This window comes from Peromyscus maniculatus, chromosome 2 (assembly GCF_049852395.1).
Source record: "Peromyscus maniculatus bairdii isolate BWxNUB_F1_BW_parent chromosome 2, HU_Pman_BW_mat_3.1, whole genome shotgun sequence".
NCBI classification, from domain to species: Eukaryota; Metazoa; Chordata; class Mammalia; order Rodentia; family Cricetidae; genus Peromyscus; species Peromyscus maniculatus.
In genome coordinates this window covers 76,388,239-76,395,424 of record NC_134853.1, presented here as the reverse complement: position 1 = coordinate 76,395,424, position 7,186 = coordinate 76,388,239, and the positions used below count along the sequence as shown (strand labels likewise).

Sequence of the window (7,186 nt, the reverse complement as noted above, 5' to 3'; positions counted from 1 at the left end):
TGAGCTCCAGGCTCAATAAGGGACCCTGTCTCAAACAGTAAGGTGGAGAGTGAGAGAGAAATACACCAAATGTCAAACTCCAGCTTCTACACTTCTATGTACTGACAAGCACACCCACAAACACAACATGCACAATACACATGCACACACTTCTATAGATGGAATTCTAAACGGTTTTATTAAATAAGAAACACAGAGCCCAATGCAGAGTTAAAAGCCCCAGAGGTCAGAGAGCAGTAACCAAAAGCTGAGACCACCTTCTTACCACCCAATGCCACTGCCGTCCTTCCCCTGAGAAAGAGACCTACTTCCTGTGTGTCTGTCTTTTTATTGATTTTCTGTTCTGCCTTCTCATTGGTTGTAAATCCAACCACATGACCTCAACACTGCCTGTCTATACAGGCCTCCAGGTCTTCTATGGTTGGTATTGAGATAAAAGGCGTGTGGTGCTATCCTTGAACACACAGAGATCTGCTTGTCATGTGACTGGGATTAAGGGCGTGTGCTACCACTGCCAGACTTCTGCTATTGCTTGCTATTAGCTCTGACTCCCAGGCACTTTTATTTATTAACATACAAATAAAATCACATTTCAGCACAAATAAAATATCACCATACACTTCACTAAGACAGAGATAGTATACTCACCAAATATTTTTTTTTCTGAATCTTTACAGTTCCTGACTCAATTGCCACTGGCTGGAAACTTGTCTGCAGTCTGGTCAGTAAAACAACAAAAAGGCAAATAGGCACATGCTGTTTTCTGAAGGAAAGACTGATAATAAATGTGCATCTTTCCCAGGTACTAGCTTGCTACGATCATGAAAGAGGCATGATTCTTGATAGGACTGACAGAGATGGCAGAACTTCAGTCTGGTCTTCTGAATAACTCAGGGAACAGATTCCTACACCAATATGTCATACCCACAAGCAAGGACTGAGCTGCTACTGTGCTGAGCCAGGGGGATTTCTGCTTTACTTACAGACAGTCAGATGAAATAAGACTCAGAGGAACTGAAGTAGAGAGAAGTAGAAAAAATAGACATGATCAGATTACATCCAATGGAAAAGCCATGTGTCCTCCATGCTCTAAAGCTATGCTACTTCCTTCCTTCCAAGTTTCCATGTGGTTGACAAGCATGCCATCCCCTTTGCAAAGTTCTAGAAGTCCATCAAACAGAAGTAACTCATCACAATGCTTCCAATGGTCACTATACATAAAGTGAGTGCAATATTTCTGTTACTATTCATGTGGAAATCATATTTCTGGAGAGTAGAGAATAGCTGCATTACCTTCAGAGGGCTCAGAGCATCCACACGAGAATACCTGACTCCAGATCGACTGCTTTTCTATCTCTAGAAGTTTTGACTTATAGGAGACTCAAAACAACAGAAGGATGACAAGGTAAACCACTTTTAATAAGCTTTTTAAAAAGGTATTACTAGTATAGGTAATGTTCAATCAAAATTTAACAAATCCATGACATCAGATTTTACATTAACAAATTATTAGGTGGGAGGTGAAAGTAATACCTCCAATAATTTTGTGAGAATCATAGGGCACAGAAACCAACAAGAAGATATTAATAACTTTATTCTCCAAACTTTTCTTGAAACAAAGAATAATATCTGAGCTGTTACCAGTTAAATATTTTCATATTAAGATACAATGTGTGGATCTATAATACTTCTATATGGAATAGAAATACTTCACATGGATAGAAAGCTTCTAACATTTGGTTACATTTTTAATATCTCCTTTATATTATGTAGTATTCAATACATTCAATTACAAACTCACTTTTTTTTATATTTTTTTATTTTTTTGTGTCTGTGTATCTATAGGCATGACACAGCTTGTGTGTGGAGTTCAGTGGACAAATTGAGGTAGTCAGTTCTCCCCTTCCCACCATGCAAGTCTGAGACCCCATTACCATAGCAACTCTCATAAAGGAAAACATTTAATGGGGATTCCTTACATTTCTGAGTTTTAGTCCATTATCAACATGGTGGGACATGGTGGCATGTAGGCAGACATGGTGCTGCAGCTAAGAGTCCTATATCTTGATTGGCAGACAACAGGAAGTGGTCTGTCTCACTAGGTGTAGCTTGAGCATAGGCGACCTCAAAGCCCACCCCACAGTGACAAACTTCCTCCAACAAGACCACACCCACTGCAACAAAGCCACGCCTCCCATTAGCACCACTCCCTTTGGGGGCCATTTTCTTTCAAACCACCACAAGATCCTAGTGATTGAACTCAGGTTGTCAGGCTTGGCAGCAGGCACCTTTACCCACTGAGACATCGTGCTGGCCCCTAATCTGTTTTGTTTGTTTGTTTCCCTGAAGAAATACAAAAGGCTACAGGGATAATACTTGGTTACACAGAGCTGGTAGTAATATTTGGTACAACTTCTTTGGAGGTATTTTGTTTGTTTCCCATAATTTATTCTGGTGAGGCAATAATAAATTATACCAGTGCCTACATAGGATTATCCACATTCTAAACTGCTAAATTTTATTTCAAGATTCCTCCTTGAAATATTTTCTGCATATTTAAAATAATTTAAACCCTTCTTTCTGTGTTTAGATATAAGAATTTCAGTTTCTGATTTGAGAGTGGATCTTGTCCAAAGGCAAAAGACAGAACTGGTTGTCTCTTTTCTTAAATTTTGTTTTTGTTGTTTGGTTTTGTTTGCTTCTCATTGAGGTGTGTGATTTCCTTATATGTTTTGTACATTAATTGCATATTCCACGTGGCCCTGCAAACAATCTTCCCTTTTATGGGTTACTTTGCCGTGCATTGCTTTCTTTGCTGTGTGAAAGAAAGCTTTGTGGTTTTGGTAGTTCTTACTCACTTGCTCTTATTACATTGCTTATGCTTTTGGAGTCATAGTGAAAAAGTCACTGGCAAGGTCAATATCAAAGACCTCCCCATGTTTCCTTCAAGGAAATGTATGGTTTTCAGTTATGTCTCAAATCCAGCACAAATGGCTAACTGAAATGCTCATTATCATATCAAAGCTGAAGCTGGCTGCCAGGTTGTCCCTTCTCCCCACAGGCCCTACCTCTTACAAGACCCCCCCCCCCACTGGCTGGCATACCTCACCCCTACCATAAACTTCTCCAGCCTAGGGACTGGGCTGCCCTTCCCTATATAATCTAGTCATTTTGGTACCTGGCTTTTTGGTCTACCCTTTACTCTCTTGGTCAGTCTCTTAGTCCAGGCTGCCCCTCTTTGTTGGCAGCTCCTCTCCCCTCTTCGCTTTCCTCACATGGCTCAGGGTCATGTCTACTCTGGACTCTCCCGGATGTCCCTGCCTCTGGCTATGCTCTCCCTTTTAATCTACAATAAACCTTCTCCACTATACCTAGGAGCAGCCATGTCCTTCCTTTTTATTTCTTTTTTTCATTTATCTGGTGCTGAAACCAGGGACCAATCATGTCCTTTCCTTTTTTATTTCTTTTGTTTTTATTCAGTTTTAATCTCTAATCCATTTGATTTGATTTTTGTGAATTGTGTTGGCTAGTTTTTATGTCAACTGGATACCAGCAAGAGTCATTTGAGGATAGGGAAACTCAGTTGAGAAAAATACCTTCAAAAATCAGGCTGTAGGGCACATTGAGGGTGATGCCACCCTCGGGCTGGTGGTATTGGGTTCTATAAGAAAGAGGCTGAGCAATCCACAAGTATCAGGCCAGTAAGCAGCACCCCTCCATGGCCTCTGCATCAGCTCCTGCCTCCAGTTGCCTTTCCTTTCCAGTTCCTACCTTGGTTTCTCTTAATGGATATGTAAGTGAAATTCAACCCTTTTATCTCCAAGATGTTTTTGATCATGGTGTTTTATCACAATAATAATAACCCTCACTAAGACATAGATAGTATAAAACAGTTTTGCTATATTCTTTCAGAAGTAGATGTCTTGTTTCCCCAACATCTAAGACATGTTCCCCTTGTGCTTGTTTGACCATGCCAAGGGAAACTCACCTCCTCCAATAAAATTTTACCTGTAAAGGACTGTGAACCTGAAGAGAATAGACATATCCAGACTTTCACGTAGTGAAATCCACTGAGGACTTAATGACAGACATGTGGTCCTGGGTGACAGACAGCAAGACTAATTTGAGTCAGAAGACAACAATTTATGAAGTGCTTGGTACAAAAGTGACTTTATCCAAACTGAAATGTACCTGGTGTAGCTAAAGCTAATATCAGTTAACTGATACCAGGTTCTGATTGGAGAGCTCAAAATACAGCTGTAACACCTTTGCCTGTCTATAGTCTGGTAAGATTGTGTAGGAGAAATCACCCAGTGTTAACCCAGGGCAATCACTGTGGTTACCAGTCAAGATGGTTGTGGTTAGGTAAAACTGAATCCAGGCCATGAAACTTCTGTCAGAGATGAATTTAAATGTTTGGTTTTGCATTCATAGTCTGTACTTCTAACTCTGTGTATCTGTGTTTATGACAATATCATATTCTTTGATTAATAAAGCTTTATCATATAGTTTGAAATCAGGTAGTCTTATTCCTTCAGTTTTGTTCTTTTCTTTTCTTTCTTTCTTTTTTTTCTTTTTGGTTTTTCGAGACAGGGTTTCTATGTGTAGCTTTGTGCCTTTCCTGGAACTCGCTTTGGAGACCAGGCTGGCCTTGAACTCATAAAGATCCACCTGCCTCTGCCTCCCAAGTGTTGAGATTAAAGGTGTGCGCCACCACCACTTGGCATTCTTTTCTAAAGACTACTTTGACTCCTCACATAGTGTGTGTGTGTGTGTGTGTGTGTGTGTGTGTGTGTGTGTGTAGGGGGGTGTACATGTGTGAGTATATAATAATTTTGGACTGTTTTTTTTACAGTTTTACTGTATTTGTAGGCACTTTCCCCAAGAAATCATACAAACACGTGTGTGAAAAGATCCTATTAACTACCAACAAAGTGGAAATCAAAGCCACAATGCCTTTAACACCTCACCTGTTAAGATGGCCACTATCAAGCACACAGGAGATGGTATACATAATGGAATTTTAGTCTGCAGTGAAGAAAAATGAAATTTTAGGGAAATAGGTGGAACCAGAAAATATTATATTAAGCGTGGTAACCCAAGCTCAGAAAGAAAAATATCATGTCTTCTCCTATGTTTTAGCTTAGCCTCTGGACTGTTAACTATGTGTGTCCAGGTGGAGTGAAATGTGGGTAAATTCCAGAAAGCTACAACGGAGGCCATGAGAATGGAAAGAGGAGGCATTAAGAGAGGGGTTGGGGAAGACAATAGAGCGAAACAGAAGAAGGGGAGCAAAATGGGCGTCACAGAGATGGGAAGGCAGTGTGGGGACAGTCTACCAAAGTGCAAACTGTGAAAAGTGCCACACAGAAACATGTTACTCTATAAGCCAATTTAAAACAAAAGATGAGAGATAGTAAGTGTTGATGAGGGTTTCCTTTAACATTGCTGGAGGAAGATACACGGTAATAGCCAGGATGGAAAATAGAAGTTCCTTGAAAACTAAAAACAGCATCAGCATACAACCCAACAATCCCACTTTGGGGGATATATTCAAAAGAAGTGAAATTAGTGTCTCAAAGAAGTAATTGCACTTTGCTATATAATTGCAGAATGATCCATAATAGGGAAGATTCAAACCTAAGTGTTCAATGACAGATGAATGGATAAAGATCGTGTGTGTGCACATGTGTGGGAGTAGGTACTTAGAGGAAGAGAGATGATAAATATTATCCAGTCATAAAAACATGATTCTGTCATTTGTGAGAACACAGGGGAACCTCAGGGATGTTATGCTAAGTAAATAAGAGGACAAAGAATATTCTGTGTGATTCATTGATATGAATTCTGAAATCAAAGATTTCATGCAACTATAGGGAGAACTGTGGCTGCTAAGGGTGGGGAATTAGGGAAAATGGGGAGACTGATAAAAGACTACAAATTTTCACTTCTATAGTGAGTTCTGGCAGGATGATGTCCATAGGTCCTATTTAATACCGATATTGAATGTTTATTTGAAATTTAACAGGAGACTAGATTTTGTGCATCTTCACCTCACACACAGAATAACTATGGGTAACAAATCATATCAAACTGAGTATTAACATTTTTATTTATCAACTAATATTTTACTAACAGCATGATTCAGATAATGATGTGGAGTAATCTCACTTTTTTCTTCTTCTTCCAGACTGAAGAGAACAGTGTTATCAAAGTCAACATTTGTTTTAACAAGTGTGCATCTTGGATACTGTTGCTTTTTTTTTTTCTTTTTAGAAGACCTACATTCAGTTCCAAGCACCTACTTCAAGTGGCTCACAACTACCTCTAAGTCCAGCTTCAGCTCCAGCTCCACAGGATCCAATGCCCTCTTCTGGTATTTACAGGCAACTGCACACACACGAGACATGTACACAATTTAAAATAATTTTTCAGTGTGTATCTTGGTCAGAGAGCTCCTATATGTAATGAGTGATGGTTCATGCACTGGTAGCTGGTCAAAGTGCTGAGAATAAGTTATTCTCCAGCATTTGACCCTAAACTAGATGACTTTAGTCTAGTCACCCTCAAGAACCAAGGAACATTAAGGAAGAGGGATGGAAAGAAAGTAAAAGCCAGAGGATGTGGAACATTGTCTACTAGACATGCCATGCCCATTGCACTCATGAACTCATAGCAAGTGTAGTGATGTGCATAAAAACCCGAAAAAGTCTGAACCTGTCAATATTCCATGATGGATGAAGGAGTGGCACATGAGACCTCACTCTCCCTGGAGGAGTTACTGGCAGTTGCTGGTTGCTGGGGGAGGGGGCATTTTCTTCGGTGGTATAGCACTATGAGGTTGTCCATGCTCCAGGAAAGAACATGCAAGTAAGCCTAATTGTTGTTTTTGTATTGTTTTGTTTCAACACAGGGTCTCACTATGTAGACCTGGCTGTCCTGGAACTCACTATGTAGACCAGGCTGGCCTTGAACTCACAGAGATCTATCTGCCTCTGCCTCTGCCTCCTAGGTGCTGGGATTAAATGAGTGTGCCACCACACCTGGCTAGGCAACCCTAATTAAGCTCAACAGATAACATTAAAAATACGGCAAATTAATAAAAGGACTAGAAAATAGCAGGGGGACTTGTTGGGAAGAAGTGTTAAGAAGGGGTAAGAGATACCAATGGGGACCACAAAGAGCA

General features: G+C 40.1%; 1 long non-coding RNA gene across 1 annotated transcript; it reads left to right on the top strand.

Annotated features, from left to right (window-relative positions):
• The first annotated feature begins 1,221 nt into the window (after positions 1 to 1,221).
• LOC143271846 (uncharacterized) lies at positions 1,222 to 6,441 on the top strand. The gene is made up of 2 exons (XR_013049099.1): positions 1,222 to 1,405; positions 6,277 to 6,441. It is a non-coding gene; the product is annotated as an uncharacterized LOC143271846 (long non-coding RNA).
• The last annotated feature ends 745 nt before the right edge of the window (positions 6,442 to 7,186 follow it).